The sequence below is a fragment of the Phalacrocorax carbo genome, chromosome 6, assembly GCF_963921805.1.
Source record: "Phalacrocorax carbo chromosome 6, bPhaCar2.1, whole genome shotgun sequence".
Classification (NCBI taxonomy): domain Eukaryota; kingdom Metazoa; phylum Chordata; class Aves; order Suliformes; family Phalacrocoracidae; genus Phalacrocorax; species Phalacrocorax carbo.
In genome coordinates this window covers 20,057,395-20,079,034 of record NC_087518.1, presented here as the reverse complement: position 1 = coordinate 20,079,034, position 21,640 = coordinate 20,057,395, and the positions used below count along the sequence as shown (strand labels likewise).

The following is a 21,640-nucleotide window of genomic DNA, read 5'->3' as shown; positions in this document are numbered from 1 at the left end:
GAAAATGTCACATGCTGGCTTCTGTTGCTTACAAACTTTCAAGTGCCTTAGCAAATTTTGACAGAAAATATGCCTTGAACATCATGTTGGTATTACTTCTTCATATAAATCATGGTTTCAAAGGGAAGGTCCATCACAATTACTGGAAGAGGAAACACTCCACTTAGTTTTGGACGTGAAGAGAGGTGAATTCAGAAAGACAGTCCATTCTATAACACATTAAGGTAACCCCTGCTACATGTTATCAATCCAGTCCTACTTGACTAATAAACAATAAAAATAAATATATTATCTTGCTTATGCTTTTTAATCCCTTTGCAGGAGGCAACAAGCAGAAGACTTTGTATGTTCATTTTGCAGTTTATTGTGTATTTTCCTTTTGGCCTGTTATCACTCCTTTGTCTCAGCTCTTCTTAGAGGAATTAGCTGATGGAAGAGCAGTACTTCTGCCAAAGTGCTTCTTAAACCAAGGACAATCCTTTTCCTGTGAGCCAAAAGAAACATTGTCTTCCTAAGCTTGAGTTAAGAGAAACAGATAACTGTCGATGAAGTTGTTTCTCAATTACCCTTTCCTATTCCCCCAGCAGTAGCAGCAGCCAACACACTTCTTCAGCCTATTACTTAGGTGGAATTAAAACCCCAAAGGCTTACAGAAAATGCTGTATATCCTAGAGTGATCTCTATACATAGCATTTTAATTCTTCCAGGAGCATAAAGGAAAACTCTCAAAATTCTCTGCAGTTATTGACAAAACAAATGACAATGAAAAGGGAACATGTTACAGGCACTGGTGGATTCTAGGTAGCCAGCTATCTCATGTAATGACCCAACAAATACTGCATGACATAGCTAGCTGAGGTCAACACTCCTCATAGGGTTTACCTTGACCAGCTACAGAGATATAACTATTCCCTATGACTAGCTCTTCCAACTATGTTTGCGTTGTAAGACAGGAGCTTCAAAAGACAATATCTCAGGAAACCAAAATAAAAATGACCTTTTTTTTTTACCCTTGATCTCCAGCCTTCCTATGGCTCATATAATCAGTACAGCAGTGCTGTTTTGGAGGCAATTGATGATTAAAGCCTACAAAAGGAAGCACTTCAAATTATGTCAGGGAACACCGGTTGTTTATGTATCTTTTGCCTTGTAGAGATGGCTTTTTGATGCAAAGAGAGATAAAGTCAAATGAGATTTATATGTTATGGTATCAACCAAAGGAAAAGGGGTAAAATCAGGCCCTTTACCATCTCTGTCATTAAGGCATTCATCCCTCTTGGAACCATTGGCAAAGAAAGAGCCCAGCCCATTACTGCGGAAGACACCCTCAAAATCATACAAGTGTGTTCTTGAGTGTGTGTTTGTGTGAAGAATGCTAGTGATCGAATATTGTTCACATAGGCTCTCTTCAGCTTCAGCTTCCAGCCCCAGTTTCTAAACTTCAGGATCAGCCTGCATGCTGACTCCATTAAAAATCAACAAGAAACACATTCTGAAGTCTTACTCCATGGACACAAATCTTTTAACTTACCCCCTATCCTGAAAGAATCACGGCTGTGAAACTTCCTAACAGCAGCAAGGAAAAGGATGGCGGTACACGGATACTAGCAAACCTATAAATAGTTAAAGCAATGGAATCAGTATAGCAAAATAGCAAAAACATCAGCAATCAGCATAGAAAAGTCTCTGGATAATATTTTTTAAAATTGGATTATTTAAATCTATGAACACAATCAACTATTTTTATTTCTTGAGCATGTTCAGGGAAGATAAGGAAAACTCGTAGATAAAGGAAATTTCCTCTTTTGTTCCTCTGAAGCAGAGAGATTTTAGGGCTTTGTGCATCCTTCCCATGGCCTCCAGTAGGGAGACAGGAACTAAAAGGCTGAGGACACAAGAACTGCAGGTACATCTCCTACATGGTACTTGACAGAAGTGCCTGGATGAGCAGAGTTTTTGTGTCATTCTTCCTTTCTGTTCCCTGTACTGGTGATTTGCTTCTACCTCATCAGAAAATATCTGAGCAATACAAAATTATTGGTGGTGACCAGCCTGACCTTGAGACACACAAAGGCAGTTACAGAATTCAGCAGCTAAGGACAAAGGGGGACTATTAAAGGTATTTCAAACCCTACACAGTTACCAAGTAACAATTTAACATCCGTTTTAAAATGACAGCTCTCCCTGCAGAAAGTAGGTTGTTTCTTCAATGTCAAATTCAAAACAGACAGACTATAGCCGTGTTCACTTAAACCAGTTATTCTAGTTATCAGGCAGTTCTTTTTGCTATCTTAAGCTAAAAATAGTCTTTTGCACCTTATTCAAAATCCTTTGAACAATCCAAGAACAGCGGATGTGTTAAAATAATTCTTTTATCCCCAGGTATGACACAGGACTACATCAACACTTCATGCTTGGTCAGTAGATTTCCATGTGGTGGCGTAGAGAGAAGGGCTGCCCATGATGTCCTGGGGAGGTCTGCAGGTGAGGGGTGCAGGGGACCAAACTGAGCTCAAGTTTCCCAGACTTCCTTCTCTGACCTAAAACCTCAGCTTGAATCCTCGCACAGAGCCCCGGGCCACGCGCCCGGCTGGGAACTGCCACAATGGGAATGCCCTTTATGAACAATGGGCAAAAAGCCTGTCACCAAAATTAATGCAGCTCTACCCGAGCCTGAAGAGTCTCCTGCAGTGCAATTTACAAACAACCTCAGCAACAATTCTGGAGAAATTATTACAGCCAGCGCACAAAGGGGTTGGTTCTCTGTGCTACCGCCTCTGCTGAGGTCAAACCGATACAAGTAACCTTTACAAAAAGTAAGTCAGGCCCAAAGCTGTTCTGTACAAAGGTGACTTTATTGCCCTCTGCAACGCTGCCTCAAATCCTAGCGAGAACTATTTGTAAGCGGCCCAACCTCCCTTCTCCCCAGCACTGCCAGAGAAGAGACAATCCATCAGACTGGTAGGACAATATAGGAAAGCACAAGTGACTTAACTAAATCTTTTCTCTAGTACATAGGGCAATCAACCACATATCCCCATGCAGAGAAAAAAAAAACCCACATTTCTAAGCCTGGCTTTATAAGCTCAGGAACTAAAGCTGTCTTGGGCTCCTAACCATATAAGGTCTTACCGTGGTCCTTTCCCTCTCAAATGGAAAACACTCTGACTTGACCTCTCGTCTGACAGCTCGCACCCTGTATTTTTATTGCTCTTGCACAAACACGAGCACTCTGCTTGACAGAGTGCTGAAGACAGCCCACCTCTTCCCATCGTGGTGGTGGGTAGCTCACTGCTGACTGTGATGAATCACAGTTGCTCTTTGGAAACTCACTCTGATTTAGCAGGAGCAGTGTAATGTTAGAATACCTGAATAAGTCTGACTCCTCACATCAGCTAAAAAGCTTTTAATGGAAAGTTGAATTCTGTTACTAGTTATGTCTAGCTACACCCTCCTTATGACAAACACCTATTCCACCCTGTGTTTGCTTGACAGCAAATGACTAAGATTATTTGCTTGGAAAGAAACCAACTACAAAAGAGCATTTCCCTCCTGCTTTCTTCATATACCATATCTGATTAGTTTCATTTCCCTGTGCTGTTAAACTTCAGGCACTTTTGTTAGGTGTATACTTACTTTTTTGAGTCTCCAAAGCAGACCAAAGGAGCTGGAAAGAAAATTTTTCAACTGTACTCAACTCCCCCTGCTTGGAAAAGTACTTTTTGCCTCTACCATATGGTGCAGCAACATTTTGCAACTGATGCACAATACTTTGGACTTGATTCTCCTCTCCCATCACAGTAAATGTGGTGCAGCTCCCACTTAAGTCACCCAAGCTATGGAAGTATGTGTGAGAGGGGTGTCACACCCACTACGTGCAGCAGTGACTACAGACAGCCTAAGAAAAGGCTTTGATATGGGAATGGAGGAGCCAGTGAGGGAAACCCATGTTACTGGGCTGCTCAGGCAGCCGAGGGTGGGAAACGAAAGCAGAGCCATTTCTGACTTCTCACTAGCCAAGAAGCAGAATTATATTTACTGCTGGTTAAGCAGGATCCATCCACAGATCAAGCATAACACCAACAGCAGCATGCCTCTTTCTTCTACTTAAACTTTGAAGAACCACCTGTGCAGGCAAAAAAGCAGTTTAGATCTTGGTGCCAACAGAGCTTGCAGTCTGAGATGGTGCTCACCCTAGACGACAGGAGTGGGAATGAACCCTGTGTTGGTTACTTTTCAGGGCAAGTTTGCCATGCTCAGAGCCTGGCAGAACCTGCAGGAGGATGGCATAATCCTGCACTGTCAGAGTACCCCAAGTCCCCCACGGTTCTGGCCTCAGTTTCAGACACAAGGTAATTATATCACTTCAGTGAGTTAGTAAGTTATATAAAACCGACCTCTTGGAAGACACTGTGAGTACACAGAGAGCAGTAAGCACACTATAAGTCCATGCACTGGCTTAGAGCACTCTGAGTTCTTGATAAAGACAAGCTCCTGAACTCAAGGCATTTGAAGCTGTAGGCTCCAAACATTTGCTGTCTTCCTGCTGTGCAACACACAGCAATCAAGACTGCTCTCATGCAAAGCAGGTGCATACATTTTCCTGTACAGCAGTTTCAGTCGGAGAGCATCAAAGCATGAGCACCTTCCTCTGCTTGCTCTGGGCTGCACCCAGAGAATGCTGCTCTCTGCACTCAAAAGCAAGCAAGCTGGAAAGCAACTTCCAGATCTTTCCTTTCCACTGCTGTCTTATTTCCAGATTGTATCATAGGCAGATTTTTTCATTTAATGTTCATTCCCTTAGGCCTCTGCTATAAGGACAGAGGTGGTATTTTTCCCTTCTTCCCTGAATGCTCTCAAACACTAGGCAAAAGGCATTTGGTCCAGAAAAAAGAAGATGCAAACTTGAAGTGGCTGTAAATATTAGAATATCTGTGGGATGACAATGATCCAAGCAGGTGAGAACAGACCCTGTCACCAGATAAGCCCAGAATTACAAGCCAAAGAAAAGACCAAATCATAGCTATGAAATCTGCAATTCATATTTTTTTCTTTAGAAGTCAAGAGGCAAGTACAGTACATGTAGAATAGCGAAAGGTGAAGGAAAACATCATGTAAATGGGAACATGATCTAGAATTTAAAATCTGTAGGGTAAATAAGGAGCGGACAAGTTATCTGCTGAGCTTTCGGGTGTCCAGGAATCAGAAAGATGCTGACAGTACCCGCAGTGTTCCCAGCACACAGAAAAAGCACAGAAGGATAGCCCAGTGCAGGATGGTGCAGGAAGCATTAAGACCCTAATGCTGAAAGATGTGATTGAAGCTGTGTGCAGCACTGTCACTCCCTCCATTTCTCTGTCAGGCTGCAGAAAGGAAACTAAATGAGCTCTTAAACCCATCCAGTCTCAGTCAGCTTTCCCCGAGACTGTTGTGTTTCTGTGGAAAGCCCATTGCTCCCTGGGGTCATTTTCATTGCACTTCAGCTCTTCCAGGAACTCAGACATGCTGACAGCAGTCCCTCCTCTGCCAGACACCCAATCAGAGCACGGAGGGAGTTTTTTTTCTAAGGAAGCTAATTGAACACGTTTTATTAAAAAGACAAAAAAACCAAACCCAAAACCAACCAACATCCACCACTTTGCTCTACGGGCAAATTCCATGAAACACAGAAAACCCAGGGGGCAAGATGCTAGGCACAGGATCAGCTAGAAATATTGTTCAGGGAACCACACAATGGTAACGATGAAATTTCTGTGGTGTCTGTAAAGGACATAGGACCTACACCTGGCCTGCACCTTAAACCTTGTCAAAGGGGCATCTCAGGTTATGGATCAATGCCTGGAAAAGTGGTAAGATGACAGTTTTACACACACTTTTTACTGTGAGCTAGGGGGCTAAAAATGACTCATAATTCACCATGTGACAGGAATTGCTATTCGCTCTGCAAACCCATTAGCAGTGATTAGCACACTGAAGTGGTGGAAGTAAGGCCAAGGACACTGAGCACATACTCTTTATTTGTAGAGCTCCAGTTGCCCTCTCTGTACTGTAATAACTTGTAAAACAACCTACCTTCCTGCTGCACCGAGGTTCTGAAATTAAACCCAACATTACAAGGACATAGAGCACTGCGAGGTTGGGAGAGACATACTTTTATTTCCTAAAAAGTGTGAGTGGATATACCACTGGGATATACAAGATGAGCCCATTCAATCCCACCTGTTCTCTTTACTGTCCCACTCAGAAGTGGAAGGCTACCTCAGAAGGCACACATGGGGCTGAATGGGAAGGCACTCATCAGGCACCAGCCATGGTTTTATGAGCCTGGGGACACTGAGTCCCACAGAGAGCTATGCTGCTCTTGGCACCCAAGCTGGTATCACCATGACCATATATGAATGGACACAGGAGCTCAGATTAGCTCTGGTTTGAGCATCTCTGCAACATGACTTATTGCAGTATGCGAACATTTCTCTGGACTTTGAGAATAGGTTGCTAATGCTGTAGGTCACAGGTATGGACATAAAGATGGGGCAGATAGGAAACAAGCTTTGAAACTTCATCCGCACCATAGATCTCACTGCAATGGAAAGATAAATAGAAATATAGCGACATACCACAGTTATTTATAGCAACTGGCTTTCTACATAGTTTTCATCTGAGGTTTTTGAAAGGCTTTATGAAAATGTGTCAAATTCAGCACAGGTCTAATTTTATCATGGCTAGAACTTATCCTTAATCCACATATTAATGCACAAGCCACTACAGGATATATATAGGAATTACTCCATACATCTCTATCCCACAAAACAAAGGCACCAATTCCTTACTAGGCAGCACCTCTGAACTACAGTTTGGAACTGGAAGTCAGGAAGTGTTCACAAGGAATTTAGGGAGCTGAAACACATTATCCATAAATGTAGACTGGACAGGATGCAAATATTATTGCTCACTTTTTTACATGCTATTTTCTTGGGCTCTTTGACTATCAATGTGCAAATCTCCCATCTGAACAGAGGATCTCCAATCCTGTGCAAGGTGAAGTGCTCAGGTACAGCTGAAAGGCAGGTAAACATCAAGTTAAAGGATGAATGTGGTTGAGACATCTTATTCAATGTCTCCCTGACACTTTCTCTTTATGTGAGTAAATTCACACAAAAGCTTGTGTAGCTGCCAGATTCATGAATTCTATTTAAATTCCTCCAGCAGTACCAGCTAGAAAACAGCATTATCGAATTCCTAATATTTCTGAGCAGGAAACACCACAAATGGCCCACTGCAGATGTGACTTTTCTCCCCAGGAAGACCTAGGAGCAGGGATGGAGAGCTCAATACAGATGTTTTCTCTGCAGCAGATGATCCAGGTGCAAAGGCACCAGACTGCACTGCACTGCATGCACTCTCCTGCTCTGGTCTGCAGGCAGCATAGCTATGTTGCTGGAGAACCACCAGGTCCTCCTGCCAAGGTGAGTTGTTGCTGGTAGGGTGCAAATCATGCAAACACATCCCATTTGCATCTGGGCAGTTTTAGAGGCTCAGCATTTCCAGCTGTAGGGTTGGTGAGGGGTGTGCTAGCTCAGGTTTGGCCTCTGCATTGTGATTTACTGCTATCACAGATGGTTTGCACAGCCTTCAAGCTGCTTAAATGTCCCCTTTGGACTGAGAAGCACCAATAAAGACAACTGTTAATGCATTACTCCAGGATATTATGTTGTTCCTAAACCTTTCACCTGCTGTTCCCTCCACTCTTCTCCCAGATAGTCTCATGCAACAGGAGAATAAACTAACAAGTGAGAAGGGAATCAAATAGGCAGAGATATGCAGTATAAGGAAGGAATTAATACATTGGCATTAGATCACGTTGCAACTATGTGGTGCTGTGAATACCATTGGAAGCTTTCCATCCACTGCTGAGCAAGAAATCTTTCCCCAAACCCCACCCGAGAGCCAGTTTGCAGGGAAAAACCTGTTCCAACAACAATGCTAATTTCAGATTGGACAGATGTCTCCTATGGCTAACGAAACAGGGAGTCTCATGCCTTCTGTACCCTTCTAAGGTCACTGCAAAGAGACAGGGATGGTTTTTAAACATTACACCGCTACTATTCCCATTTCTTTCCAGCTGATCCAAACTCCCTGCTTCTGCTTACGCCAGCCCTCGCTGTCAGCCTGCAGGTTCCACGGAGTCCAGCAAGCAGGATTTTCCACTGTAACTCTTGGCATGACAATGTGGCACACAGAACACCCAAGAGGAGGAAGGGCAAAAGATGCCTTTACTCTAGGAGTCAAAACAGCCTGTGGCACAATTCAGTCAGCCGAAGTGCCATGGATAGCCAGTCCAAATTGCAGAGGACGCAGCCACCTTTAGATTCTCAATCCTAGGCATTGCTTATCACTTGCAAGGAAACTTGCTCAGGCAGGAATTAATTATGCATTTAATGTCTGGAAGAGAGGGGGTTTTCTCTGACAGGACAAAGAAAGTATTATAGCAACACAGCTGTATTTTAGGGAGAGGTAGGATCTGTTTCCTTTAGGATACCAGTTTCCCGTAGGAAAAGCAAGCTGATCATCTTCCTTATCCTTCAGATTAGTTAACAAATTCTTAAAAAGTTGACTCATTGATAGCTACTTTGAGGAATCATTGCACAGTTTGTTTGAAAGCTACATTGAGGCTTGTTTCACCTTTTGGAGAAGCACATAATAAAAAATTATGTGCAAACTTCAAACCATACCTTTCCAAGAGGAAAAGTAAATAGAAAATGCAGCAATGTATGGATCAAAAATCCCTCAGGCTTCACAAAAAAATTATAATTGCTCTGTAACTCTACTGCTGATCTGTGATGGCAGCAAGAAGTTTTTGTCATCAAAGAAACCCCTCTACCTTGGCAGTAAGTAACACATGAAATGCAGGTTCTATCCATGTAAGCAGTAGCTGCTGACATTGCATATAACTGAGCTAATAAAGACATGTGGCACCTGCATCTATTTATGCCAGTTGCAGCAATGGAAAGAGAGAAGCAATAGCGATTTTTTTTTTAACTTGCTATAGACTTTCTTTGCTTCCCTCAGCTCTACCGTGTCTCTTTGCTGCAGCAAAGCAACAAATCACAAAACCCAGAAGGACTCCTGTGTATTTTAAACATGTACCTGAATCCAAAAGGAGAATATTTGGTGAAGGAGGAAAAAATGGAGACATGAAAGAAAAAGCTACTTACACAGTTCTAGCTATGTTCCGGCACAGTGAAGACACCCTGAAAGGCCTGGGAAGAACTCCATTAAAGCAGAGCATCTACAGACAACCTGAATATATTGCTCTCCCAGTTCCTCAAGGACTCAGCACAGAAAGGTAACGAAAAAGAAACTGAACCTGTTAAAGAAGAAGGAAGATTCCAGATGAAGAGTCTACAGGAAATCTTTGAAAGGCAGCTGCAAAGTGTGTGCACTCTCATTCAGCAGAGCCTGCACCGACTGTACACCAGCAAAAACTCAGGAGACCACAAAGAAACTGTGACAAGGAATCACCCTCTAGTAAGCATTCACCCTTGTGATATAAAAGCACAACAGGGAGGAAGCAGCATGTACAGGGACATGGGTTGAGGGAAGATGGACTCTGGAGGACCTGAATTCAGGATTTCAGATGCTTCCAGGTGAGCAAGAAGTGTGCAGGACTCCCTCCATGCCAGGGGCAGGAAGGATACTCTCAGTGCAGCTGGCAGAGCTGCTCCTACCTGTGGCAGCAGGAGATTCCCAGCTTCTGGTTTGGCCACCAGGCACACCCCCCCACCAGGCCTTCCTTTCACAAACCCCCGATGGCAGCAGTCTCTGCCCATATCTTTGCAGAGCCCATGAAATTATTAGAGGGAGATTATCCTAGCACAGCACTGCAACCCTTTTGTTATCTTTCTAGGAAAGTGAAGCCTTTTGATCTCCTACCAAAAACTAAAAAGCAAATGAAATGTTAATAAAATCTTAATGAAGAGCTATTCTTCTGCATTTTATTTAGTTGTTCGTAGAAGCCAAACACATTTAATAGCCTAAGAAAATGAAAGGCAACAAGGAAGTTGTTATGGCTTAGACGGAACAGCTCCTCCAGCAGCACAACCCTGTGAATCCATTAAGGTCTTTTACATGAAGAACAAGAATGACTGTCTCCCCCCAAACATGAACATATGCTTCTTCCCAAATCAAGGGCATATGGTGAGCTGAAAAGATTTTGCTAGCTCTTGTTTTATGAAAATTTCTCCATAGTGGAAAAATACACAGGAAAAAGAACAAAAAATGGAAATGAGGAAAGGCTCAAAAGCAATATCAGAAATTCTGTTCAAACACTAGAAGCAGAAACACAATAAATACATGGGAAGAAAGAGGTGTGGGGGCTGACTGACACCTTAGAAAGGCATTAAATGTAAAAGCAAAGAAACAATCTGCTGCGATGTCTAGGGGAAAGCTGATGGCATTAAATGAACAAGCTCAGAAGACAATGCACTTGGCTGGAGCACAATGTGCTGGAGCTGTGGTTATCAGCGCTAGTCAAAAATGAGCAGCAAAACTCAGGGTCAGAGATGGAACAGAGTTCACAGTACTTTTCAGAGTAAGACTAGACTCAAAATGGTGTGCAGAATGATAATATCCCAATAAAATTCATGGCACTGGTGATGTCAAAGCCTAAGGGACCCATCTAGTCTGGCCTAGGAGAAGGCCATAAAATGTGACCCCTTGCCCTCTCTCTTTGAACAACTCACAGTGGGTAGAGCACCTCTTACAGAAAGCAACCCTTCCATGTGTGTACTACACAAAACCAGAAAAAGCAGGCACTATCTGCAGCCTGCAGCACTGCTACAGTGACTTATAAAAGTAACTAGGAAGCCAATATCCAACTTCAACATTTCCTCTCCTCAAATCTCTGCTTATTTGAAGCCATCCCAGAGCAACTCAGTAACCACAGGTAGAAGATGTATTTAAAGCCCAGGGCTGTGAGAAATTCACTCCTCCAGGCTGCCAGCAGCACATGAAGTAGTTTTGTCTTGTAAATGGACAGTAAAAATATCAATAATTTGTCAGCGTCATGCTGAGTGTTTTCCTTAAAATCTCTGCAGGGCTTGGGAGAAAAGTTCCCATCATCTCCTGCTCTGGAAGAAGAGGACATGCAGCAGGTCTGAGCCTGGAACAGGCAAATGACTGGTGGGAGCCCCGGCACTGGGAGGCAGAAGTGTGGGACAGCAGCACAAGCCAGTCGCAACCTTGATTTGCTGCTTCTTGTTTCATTTATTCAAGGTCACGCGGTTATGGGCAGTTTCAGGGTCTTGAAATCTTTGTCTCAGCTTCTGGCACCCTCTCTGACTTCTACCAAGGAGATGATGACTGATGGCAGGAAATTTTGACCTTTTAACTCCATATCCCTTTTCTAAATTCCTGTGGTCACTACTGGTATCTCCTGTGTAGCAAATTCTTTCTCCCTCTCCCTCAAGAAGCCAAACAACTTTCTGTAGTACAGTTCTGAACAGGGCATAAATCTCCAGGCCCTTGTGTCTCTGGTAATCTTCCCAGTCCCATGGCATGACTCCAAACTTTTGCCCCCTGCCGCTGGGGAGCCCCAGGTCACTGGACAAGCTCTTTTGCCATCCTTGGAATGGCAGCGAGAATTCCCTGAAGCGTCCCGCGGGGCCCAGGGCCACGGTTCCCAGAACTGGTGGCTGCTGACTCGGCTCAAGCTCTTCCTAGAACTGCTGGGCCTTCGCTCACCCCCCAGGGCTGGGATGGTGACGGGGAGAAAAGGGGCAGAGGAGGGCAAGGACGGGTGACAGGAAAGAGGCTGCACTGCATAGACCCTTCTGCACTCTAGACATCCTCCTGTCCTCCTTCACATGAATCCCAGGAGGATTGTTTTTATCTTACTTTTAAGTGCTGGAAAGCATGGGATGAGCCCAGCTGCAGCCTGTCTGGACTGTCAGCTGGCAGCAGCAGCTCTCACCTCTCCCCCAGGTCCCCTGCCCGGCACTGCCTCCCTGCTCCTGCCATACCTCAGGTTTGTTTTCAGTAATTCCAGCTCCTGGATTTGAAAATTACTCTGCAAGAGGCAGCAGCCAAGCCTAGGTATCACACAAAAACTCCTTTCCAAGCATCAGCACACATTATACCAGGAAACATCAGGGGTAACAAATGTCACTAATGAGGAAATTTGCCACACAACAGTGAGTTTTAAACAAGGTTGAGCCTAACACAGGCAACCTACACTGGGAATGACCTCCATTACCAGCTCCCCTACAAAGCTGTGTACAAAGGCTGCACATTAGAGCAGTCGTGCATCACACTTCTGACAGTGCGCACATTTTATAACAGTTTTTCTACATCATGGCTTTCTCAAGCATTCACATGGAGCCACCTCAGCTCCTACCTCCACTCTAAGCTGCTGTGTGTACAGTCGATCACACATCTAGCTATAAAATTTGTTTGTAGGGAATAGATGTCTATAGTGTGAGCCAGACATGTCTGGGACCAAATTCTTTTCTTAGCTAATCATGCGCAATTTCTCTTGCTTCAAGAAAACTCTGCCAAGGTGATGGAGAAAGATTTTGGCCCACAGTCCAGCTTTTCCCCAGCACAGCAATTAGCTGTAGACAGACTTAGGGTTCTCAGAAGGAAGCTCTCAGAGCACCTGGCTGAAAAATAACAGCCGAAAAAACCCAGAACATGGTAGATGAAAATTAGGAGCTGAAAGAAAGTAAATAAACTGAATGGGTTTCCCTGCTCTGACAGCACACATTTTTCCTTCAATTATCTGCACTGCATGAAAGGTGATGATATTGCTCCATTTACAGAGTTTTTCCTGGCCTGTCCTCAAGGCCACAATACAGTGTGTTTATTTGGTTTTCATAAGATCAAAGATGTATACTTGGGTAACACAGAAAGTTTACTGTGGACTTTCACCTTCAGGATCTTAAACCAAGTGTGACAGTTGCAATGAAAAATATTTACTTCTGTTTACATATATTTGGGGGGGTAGGGTGTGGTTTTGGAAGAGAGAAGGCTTTCAGTCTCATTCCACATCCTTCTCATCAACTTCTTAAAAGATTATTTATTACACAGAAAAGGAAAAAGAAGAAAATGTCAAGACCTAGACTTTACAATGTTCCCAAAACACATTGCTGATCCTCTCAAGCCACTGATCACAGACAAGTCAGGCACATCCAGGGAGTTATTCACATTGATCTGTGCAGAAGCATTCTAGCAATTAAGTACTGATCTAGTTGAAGATGTCAGTTAAACAACCTGATATACTCAAAGACGGCCCTGTTCATTGCAGGTGGGATTGAACTAGATGACCTTTAAAGGTCCCTTACAACCCAAACTATTCACATATCTAGGGCTACTGTGCTCATGTCCTTCTTTAAATAGGTGGGCCGAAGCTACAGTAAGCAAGTCATGTGCAACACTGCCTTCTACATGGAAGCCAAAAAAACACTGGCATGGCTTATCAGCTTACCTTATCTGGAAACCTCAACTGGCTGGAACCTCATGTTCACACTGTTACACACACTGTGCCATGATTTGTAAAACCAAGCCATCAAGCATGCATGCTACCCAAAAGGTGGTCAGTCCTACTCTCTACGTCCCCAAACTCCATGGTCTATTTGTCGACAGTCCTTCTTCTCTTTGTAGTGGCTATGGAAACAGTCAGAGATCAAGTGGATTGGGAGCCTGACATTGGTCCCCAACTTGGTCTCCCTTTTCCAGAAGGAACAACTGCAAAGGAAACCATCCCTCCCTACCCAAGCGGAGAACAACCAGCAAAATTCCATACTCCTGAGACACCTCTAGAGGTCAGAACATGCTGGATGGGTAAGAACATGAGCTGATGCTGAAGTCCCACCAACACTGTCTCTGGACAAACCTGCACTGGCTTTGACTCAGCAGGACAATGACTACAGTGACCACATGGGAACTCAGATTCTGACTTCCCTCAGACCCAACCCCCTGACACAGAAAGGGAAGAAGAAAAGACATGACAGAACACACACTGATGTCACCAGAGGCATCACCAAGCTGTTTTACACCAGTGGTTTTCAAGCTGCAGTCCTCAGAACTTGGCAGGTTTCCATGAATTACTGCTGACACCCGTGAAAGATGACTAATTAGAGGAAGTCTACTGTCAGGAGGACTTTCGGATGGAAAGTTTTGAGTTACTCATGTCAAAAGTGTTGACACCCAGTACCCTAAGTGATGAGTTGCAAACAGTTTCTCTGTGTCTTTGAATGCCTTGGGTGGGGGCTGACAGGTGATGCTCTTCCTCCTCCCACCTACGTACTGAGTTATATTCACTCCTTCCTAATTTAGCTCCTCCTGTTAAATTCCAAGCAGCTTCCTTGAGTAATCATCTCTGAAAAAGAGACTACAATACAACAGATCCTAAACTCTCCCCAGATGGCAGATATGTGAAAAGGTTAACCATGTTCTTAACCCCCTCTGACTGCACCAATATTATGTAAGCAGAAACCCCTTTTCAAGTGACAGAACAGCATCAGATGAGCTGGGCAACAGCTTTAAGGACAATTCTTTGCAGAAGGCGGCAGCTGGGCTTCCTCAACTCTACTACGACAAGACCAGTAGAAACTTACCTATTAAGTATTAATGAATGGTATATGAGGTATAAATATATAACATTTATAATAAGCACACAGTTACATAGAAAATGTCTTAAATCCACTTTTTAAGTTACAGTTGCTGTAACTCAAATGGCTATTAAGTTACAGACAATACAGCTAAATTAACTCTCATTCAGGCAAAGCAAGTTAGGTGATTTTACTGATAAGAAAGATACAGGAAACACTCAAAAAACCATTTTTTTCTTTCTATTTAGAAGAACAGATATTTTTTATCCTTCACTCCAATTCTACTAGCCAAAACAGTGAAGTTTTGAATCCCAGCAGCAAAATACAAGAAAAACAAAACAGATGTGATTCCACCCTCCAGGCGATGCAAAACTGCACAAACTGAGTACATAACCCTTCCTTGGTGTATGGACCTTTTAATACAGAGTGTACCATCACTGCTGCCAATTTGCATGCACAGCTGTACTCAGGTCTGGAAAATGGTTAATTCCTTCTCCACAACTTTGTGTCACTGCTTTGCCTTGCCTACGACAGGACGGCAGAGCTTCTACCTTTTCTCAGAAAACGGCTGATTAGCTGAAGAAGATGTTCCCTTCTTACTTCTTTGCTCTGGACATACTGTTTCTGCAGCCATCAAGGCCTAACTGCACAAACTATAAATAATACCTAATCCTCAAGATGGTGATTAAACTTGCTTATTATTGCTACATCATCAGATACCTGCCTCTTACACTATGTCCCACATGACTGAGGTGTAAGAAAGGAAGCATTTAGAAGAGCAGGTCTGCCAACAGGCTTTAGGAACTACCCTCTGAATTCCTGATGAGCCAGTGAAGAATTTGCCCCCAGCACAGAGGATGGAGCTGCTCGCATCCCAACCACCCCCCTTCCACAGCCCTACTAAGGATGGGGAGATTCTGTGAATATTCATCGAGGCCAAAGCGACCCCAGTTGTACTGTACACCTGGCAGTTTTCAAAAAAGCTCCTGCACATTTGCATACAATGTAAAGCACAGAAAGGTGTAAAGCAGTCTGACATCACCTGGTGCCATGGAAATTCAATAAACTACAGAAACAAATGTAAAACCAAACGTAAAAACTGTACCAATTCACATATTTATGCTTTCTTTCCCCATTTTATTCAGGCCATATTCCACTCTCTCATCTTTCACAGTTGCTGTTTTCATCTTTTTCACTCCCTGGATTGTTTCCACTCCTTCTTTTAAAAGAAAGTAGGTCCTCAGATGATTTGTAGACTTTGCAGATTCCCTCAGCTTTCCAATTCTTTTATCACATATTCCCTCCTCATCTCACCCATTTTCCACAGTGGACTTCCAATGTCTTTTATTTCCCCCAATTATTTGCCCATTTTCTTCTAGTCCCAACAAAAATGCACAATCATGTTCTAAACTAAAAGGAACAGCCACTGCAAGGGCAGTCAGTCATTTGCCTGACCTCATACCACTGCAGAGTTAAAAAAGCATCTTTCCCTTTCTTGTGCTTCTCCATGCCCCTCCCTACTTCTTCTGGGTTCTCAGAGTTTGAGCATGAAACCAACAGAAAATCCATCCAAACAGACATAGCTCATTTCTCAGTTAGCTTCTTCAGCCACCACTAAGGTAAATGCTGCATTTTTCCAGCAAACCACTTGTGTCACAGGCTCACCTCTCAGGGCTTAATTCTATACACATCACCAGCAAGTATTTCTGTCCAGCTAGCATAAAATACAAAGCCATTTCCCACAGAGTTGGTTTCCAAACAGAATTTTGATTGCCAGGATTTGCCTTTATCAATACTCAGAAATTCTCCACTTGCCTGTTTTCATCCCCCCGCTACAACTATCATAGCTGGGCAGCCAAAAAATGTATCACACCAGTTTCCCCTCTACTGTGACAAATGGCAGTTCACCAGTGGGGTTGCTAGGACCAGGACTTCAGCAAAAAACCCTGAAAGCCTGATCCAAGCAAATTGCGTCAATACTCAGTGACAGTAGTGTGCTAGTGCCTTCACGGCCAACCAGTATATCAGAAGCACCCAGGTGGTATGCTCATCTTTCAAGTCCTTTCCTGTGTCTCCAGGTGCCCCGCCTTGCTTTCCTCTGCTGCTGAAACATCTGGGTAGCCCCGTCTCTTCTCACAGTGCCGTCTAAAGATACGACAAAGGATCTAAGTAACAACATAATATAAGCTCTTATTAAAATGCAGTGAAAAACAGAGCAAGAAACCATGGTATAACCTAAAGCGTTAAGCTGCTTTAAGTCCAGACTGGAGCATCTTCTTTGTTGCTCAACGTGGAAACATTGAGCCAGTGCCTATCTGGAAGGATAGAAGGCAGCTGGAACAGTGCAGCGTTGGAGAGCTGCATTCATTCTCCTCCCTTTCTTAGGAAGGCTGAGGAAATTAAACCAGATCCAAGAACCCTTTCTTCTCTGTTAGCACTCATCTGCCACCAGCTTTTTTGCAAGACAGTCCCTCCCATCCTCCTTCCCTGTGGTCACTTCTGCCAGCTGCCAGGCTCTTCCAGGAAACCAGACAAGACAAGAGCAGAATCACTCATCCGCCAACCACCTGATCACACAGTAGGGGCAGGAGATTGTAAGAGGAAAGTCATTTTTAAAGAGAAGCTTTTTACAGCTTCTCGGGATCTGGCTTCTGTGTAGAATGACGCGCAAAGAAACTCTTACAACACATACACATTGAGGAATTCAGATTAGGGAAGTACAGAGAGAAGCAGAGACAGCTCTGAACCGAGCTTGAAAACTTGCAGATCCTCAAGTGCATGTCGTAAGATGAGAGCAACAGGTTGGTACTAGGAACTAGGAGGAAAAAACAACACCTTTTACATCCTCCTATTTGAGGAGCTGCTGAACATTCAGTATAAGCTTTTTTTTTTTTTTTTGACATAGATAATCTCCATGCTTTTAGCACTCAAATTTGAGGTGGGAGGGGGAAGCAAATGACCGCCAACATAGCAAAGCAACAAAAATTGTCTCACCAGGGTCAATCTAGAGTAACTGACTGCAAACAGAGAAAAACGAACACATGTATTTTAGATGGATGAACTTAACTCAAAAATATCAAAACCAAACAGAGCCATAAACTCTCATGCCATTAATATCTTGTAGACCTATTTTCAATACTTCTAATTCATATCATATGCATACATAAAGAGTGGCAATGCAATTTCATGATCTTAAATGTCAGAAGGGTTAAATAAGAGCTGCTGAAAAAGTCCATAACTATTATCAATCTGAATAGCAGTAGTGCCTTGTGCACTGTTGGGAATGCTTATTTACAGTTTGCTCCCTGCAGCCAATGTAAAGAACAAGAGATCAGGGATTATAACTCATGGGACTCTGAGACAAACTTGCATTTGATTTACTGAGTGAAACTTTCCAAAGCTGGTCATAAAGTTCCTCCTCATTTCCTCCTGGCTCATATGCAGCCAAATACAGCTACACCTGAGAGTGCCTTTGCCATCCAGTCCAGAGGCTGGGATTCACTTCCTAAACTTTCAGAGGCTGCACGGTGTTCATAAGTGCACAGGGGGCAAACACTCACTGTCCTGAACTGCAGAGCTAGAAAAGATGAATAAAACAGAAAATATGGGACAGTTTACTAAAGGTTTGGTCCATGACTCAACAGTTTGTAAAGTCTAACCAGGAAAGGCTTGGCAACCTGGAACTGATGTAAAAATAGTGCCATTTTTAACAAATCTAAAGCCAATCAAAACCATGTAATAAATCCACTGAACTTCAGGTTGTTACTGCATTGTGTTGCAACAGTTTGAAACATCCCAGAACAAAACTTTTGTGCACTGGACAGAGCCATTTGCACAAAACAGAAATATCCACTGCTATTAACACAGTGAATTCTATGTAGATACACACAGCCGCAGAGACCATTCCTCCTTAGAAGGCAGAAATTATATTTACCTGAACATGTATACATATGTGCGCAGCCACACACAAACGTAGCAAACTGCATGTGTATGTGTTTAATAAATTGTACCAGCAAAAGCTTCGGTAAGAGAAAGTCGTGGTCATGAACTTGTCAAAGCAAAGAAACAAACCAAATGCAGCTCTTTGGGGAAGAGGGTATGGAAAATGAGGTGTCTGCAGACTAGATTTTTCCTGGGCTCAGATGACTTCATGGTAGAGACAGGTGAAGCGAAACCTGACTAGGGTAACTTTAGCCAGAGAGAGTGAGATAGAAATAAACAATATTATTCCTGGAAAGAAGGGGTAGTAGCTGTCCCTCTGCCAAAGTGCACTCCAGTCCAGAGCCTATTAGCTGTGGATTCCTTTCTGTGCTCCACCTCCCAGTGTCAGGGCAACGGTCCCAGCTGTTGACGTCAAAGCTGCCTTTTGTTTGCTGCGCAGACTTTCCCCTTTTTGCAGGTTTAGCAGACTGAGGCACGGAAGCAACTGGCCAAAGGGCTCTATTCGGGCCAGATTTGCCACACCAGCCTCCAAGGAAAGTCCTCTCCCACATTACTAATTTCAACCTTTCCAGTGGGGGAAAAAAATAATTAGTTCAGTATGTCTAAAATGGTTTACATCTAAATTGTCCTCTTGCTAACCTTTCCTTCTATTAGTGCCCTGTGTTTTATCTGTTGTGGTTTTGCCTTGCATTATTTAGATTGCAAAAGCTGCCAGGCTAGGACTCTTTCCATAAGCATAAGACAAGACTGTAAAACTACTTCTTCAACTATCAGATATATTCAGAGAAAATCTTTGCAGAGACAGGGGGATAAACTCCCAGTTTTCTAGGATAGCACACATGGATATCAGAGGGGGAAGGAAGAATGAGACCAGGTGCTATTACGAAATCCTTCCACTTCTCTGAACTCGGGACAGCTAGAGCCAAACTAGTTGTTTTCCAAAGTTAGCAGAGGAGCCTCTCCTCCGCCAGTCACGATGACCTGGGCACATACAAGCCATTCCTTGCCCTTCATATCCACCTGACTGCCTGTGCCAAAACGCAAGCTATGCTGTGGGAGTATAGGGAAAGAGAGGCCTGTGGTAGAACTAGCTGTGTTAGGTCAGGCTTCTCCTGCTAAAGAGGCCCTTTAAGATACAGTTATAGCAGTCACAGTAAAATTATGACACTCCTCAAATAAATTCAACACTCTATTATATCCTATAGCTTTTTTGTTTAAAGGCTGAAGATTGTAGGTCACTGAACAGGGGGCAAAAAGAAATGGAAAAATGCAGTCACGTAATACACACAGAAATGGGCACAATAAGCAGCTGCTACGTATTTCTGAGAGGAGATGCCAGTCTTCTCACATGCTCAGAGTTAAGGTCTGACCACATTTGTAATCCCTCCTTTCAACAGCAATATGTCTGACGCTTGCTGGGATTTTCCACAATACGGCCCTCCTATTCCCCCACTGCTGAAACTCCTAAACCAATCTCCCTCTGTCAATGGCAGAGGCCAATGCTCTTAACTCCTGTTCTCCAAACACAGGTGTGCTGCAGACTCTCCTTTTTTCCCTTTCTGAAAGCTTAAAGCTGGAGAACCTTTGGTATCTTTCCTTCTTGTAAGACTCTCAAACTATTACTTTGTGATTCTTGCATGAGTACTGTCCCCGGCTTTGCATACCTGGGCCTGAGTGGAAAAACATGACTATTATCTCCTGGCTAAAGCAGAGGGCCATCACTACTGGGACACAGCATTCCTAGGCTATTAGTAGCCAACAGCTGAGCAGGTATGCTCCTGCTAGTGAAAAGAAAGAGGGAAAGGGTGAGAGTGAGAGGGGGAGGAGGAAAGAGAGGGGAGGGGGACAGAGAAGAGGGGTGAGAGAAACATAGGGAGAACGAGACAGGACAGGTGGGGGGAGTCAGACGTTTCTATCATATCTGCTGTCAGTATCAGAAAGCTACATGCTCAAACCAGGCCAAAGTGTTTCAACCCTTGTAAAGCATTAATTTGTGAGGCAGAATGCAAGTTGCCTGCATCTCAGTGGAGCCTGGTCATCCCATGCCATCCTACTGATCTGTACAGAAAGCCAAACTTCCCAAAGAAGTAACCCATGCACAGTTCCATGGGACAACTTATTCATTAACTAGTGCGAGTAAATCTTCATTCAACACCACACATACTGGGTAGAAGGAAGGAGTCCCAAGTGGAGTCTCATACAGACACACTTCCCCCTCCTGTCTTTCAGCCAAACTACAAGCATACAAACAGGGGAATGGGGTGTCACATATACTCTTTTTTAAGCTCCTTGTAGTGTTTTCAGGGAAGTCATATTAAACAAAATGGAAAGGCCTGTTCATTTTTTCTTGTTCTCTAAGAGCAGGAAGACACAAGCTAGCAGGTCAGTAGGATGACTTTATATTACTGACTTAAAAGTGCACGTGCATGCTATCGGGGGCAGATGTCAGGAAGTCCGCCAGCTGCTACTGCCTGATCTAGAGCTCTGGATGGGAGTGCTACACCAAACCAGGCTCTGACTTTCTATCAATGTGTCTGGGAAATGCACGCTGCCAGTCAGGTCACTGTGGAGATAAGCAGACCTTTTAGGCCTCATACAGATCCTTCCTCTAATATAAAGGCTGGACAAAATTGAGCCCTGGGGGTGACTAGCAACTTGAACTTAATTTATGTCACACGGCATGCTCTAAAACTAGGCTGTGGTACAGAGAGAAAGAATATTTCCAGGTATTGAAGAGACAGCTATTCCAGTAACTCAGCATTCCCCTCCCACTCCACCAAAGTAGATGAGCAAGTGACATGAGGCTTATTCCAAGCACCCTGAACCCGGGAGTCAGGTCTCAAGAAATCAATCGACTGAAATGCTAGTAGTAGGGGTGTCAGGGTGGAATGATTGCATGTGGCTGGTTATTGGCCTTTAGACTGTTGACCCTTTAGAAAGTCATATTTTCCAAGCTCTCCCTGTCACTACGAGGGCTGAGAATCACATCTTTTTTTTAAAAAAAAAAAAAAGAAAGAAAAATCATATACTATCTCATCATGAGGGACAATTATGACTCCAGAACCAGAGGTCTGAGGGAAAAACAGTAA

At 43.5% G+C, this 21,640-nt stretch overlaps 1 protein-coding gene across 1 annotated transcript in view; it reads right to left on the bottom strand.

Moving 5' to 3' along the window:
• MAPKAPK3 (MAPK activated protein kinase 3) overlaps window positions 1-21,640 on the bottom strand; it is a 137,169-nt gene that overhangs the window by 73,802 nt on the left and 41,727 nt on the right. Inside the window, exon 3 of the mRNA XM_064454080.1 lies at window positions 1,532-1,613. The gene's annotated coding sequence lies outside the window, so the exon portion shown is untranslated. The remainder of the gene's footprint in view (window positions 1-1,531; window positions 1,614-21,640) is intronic.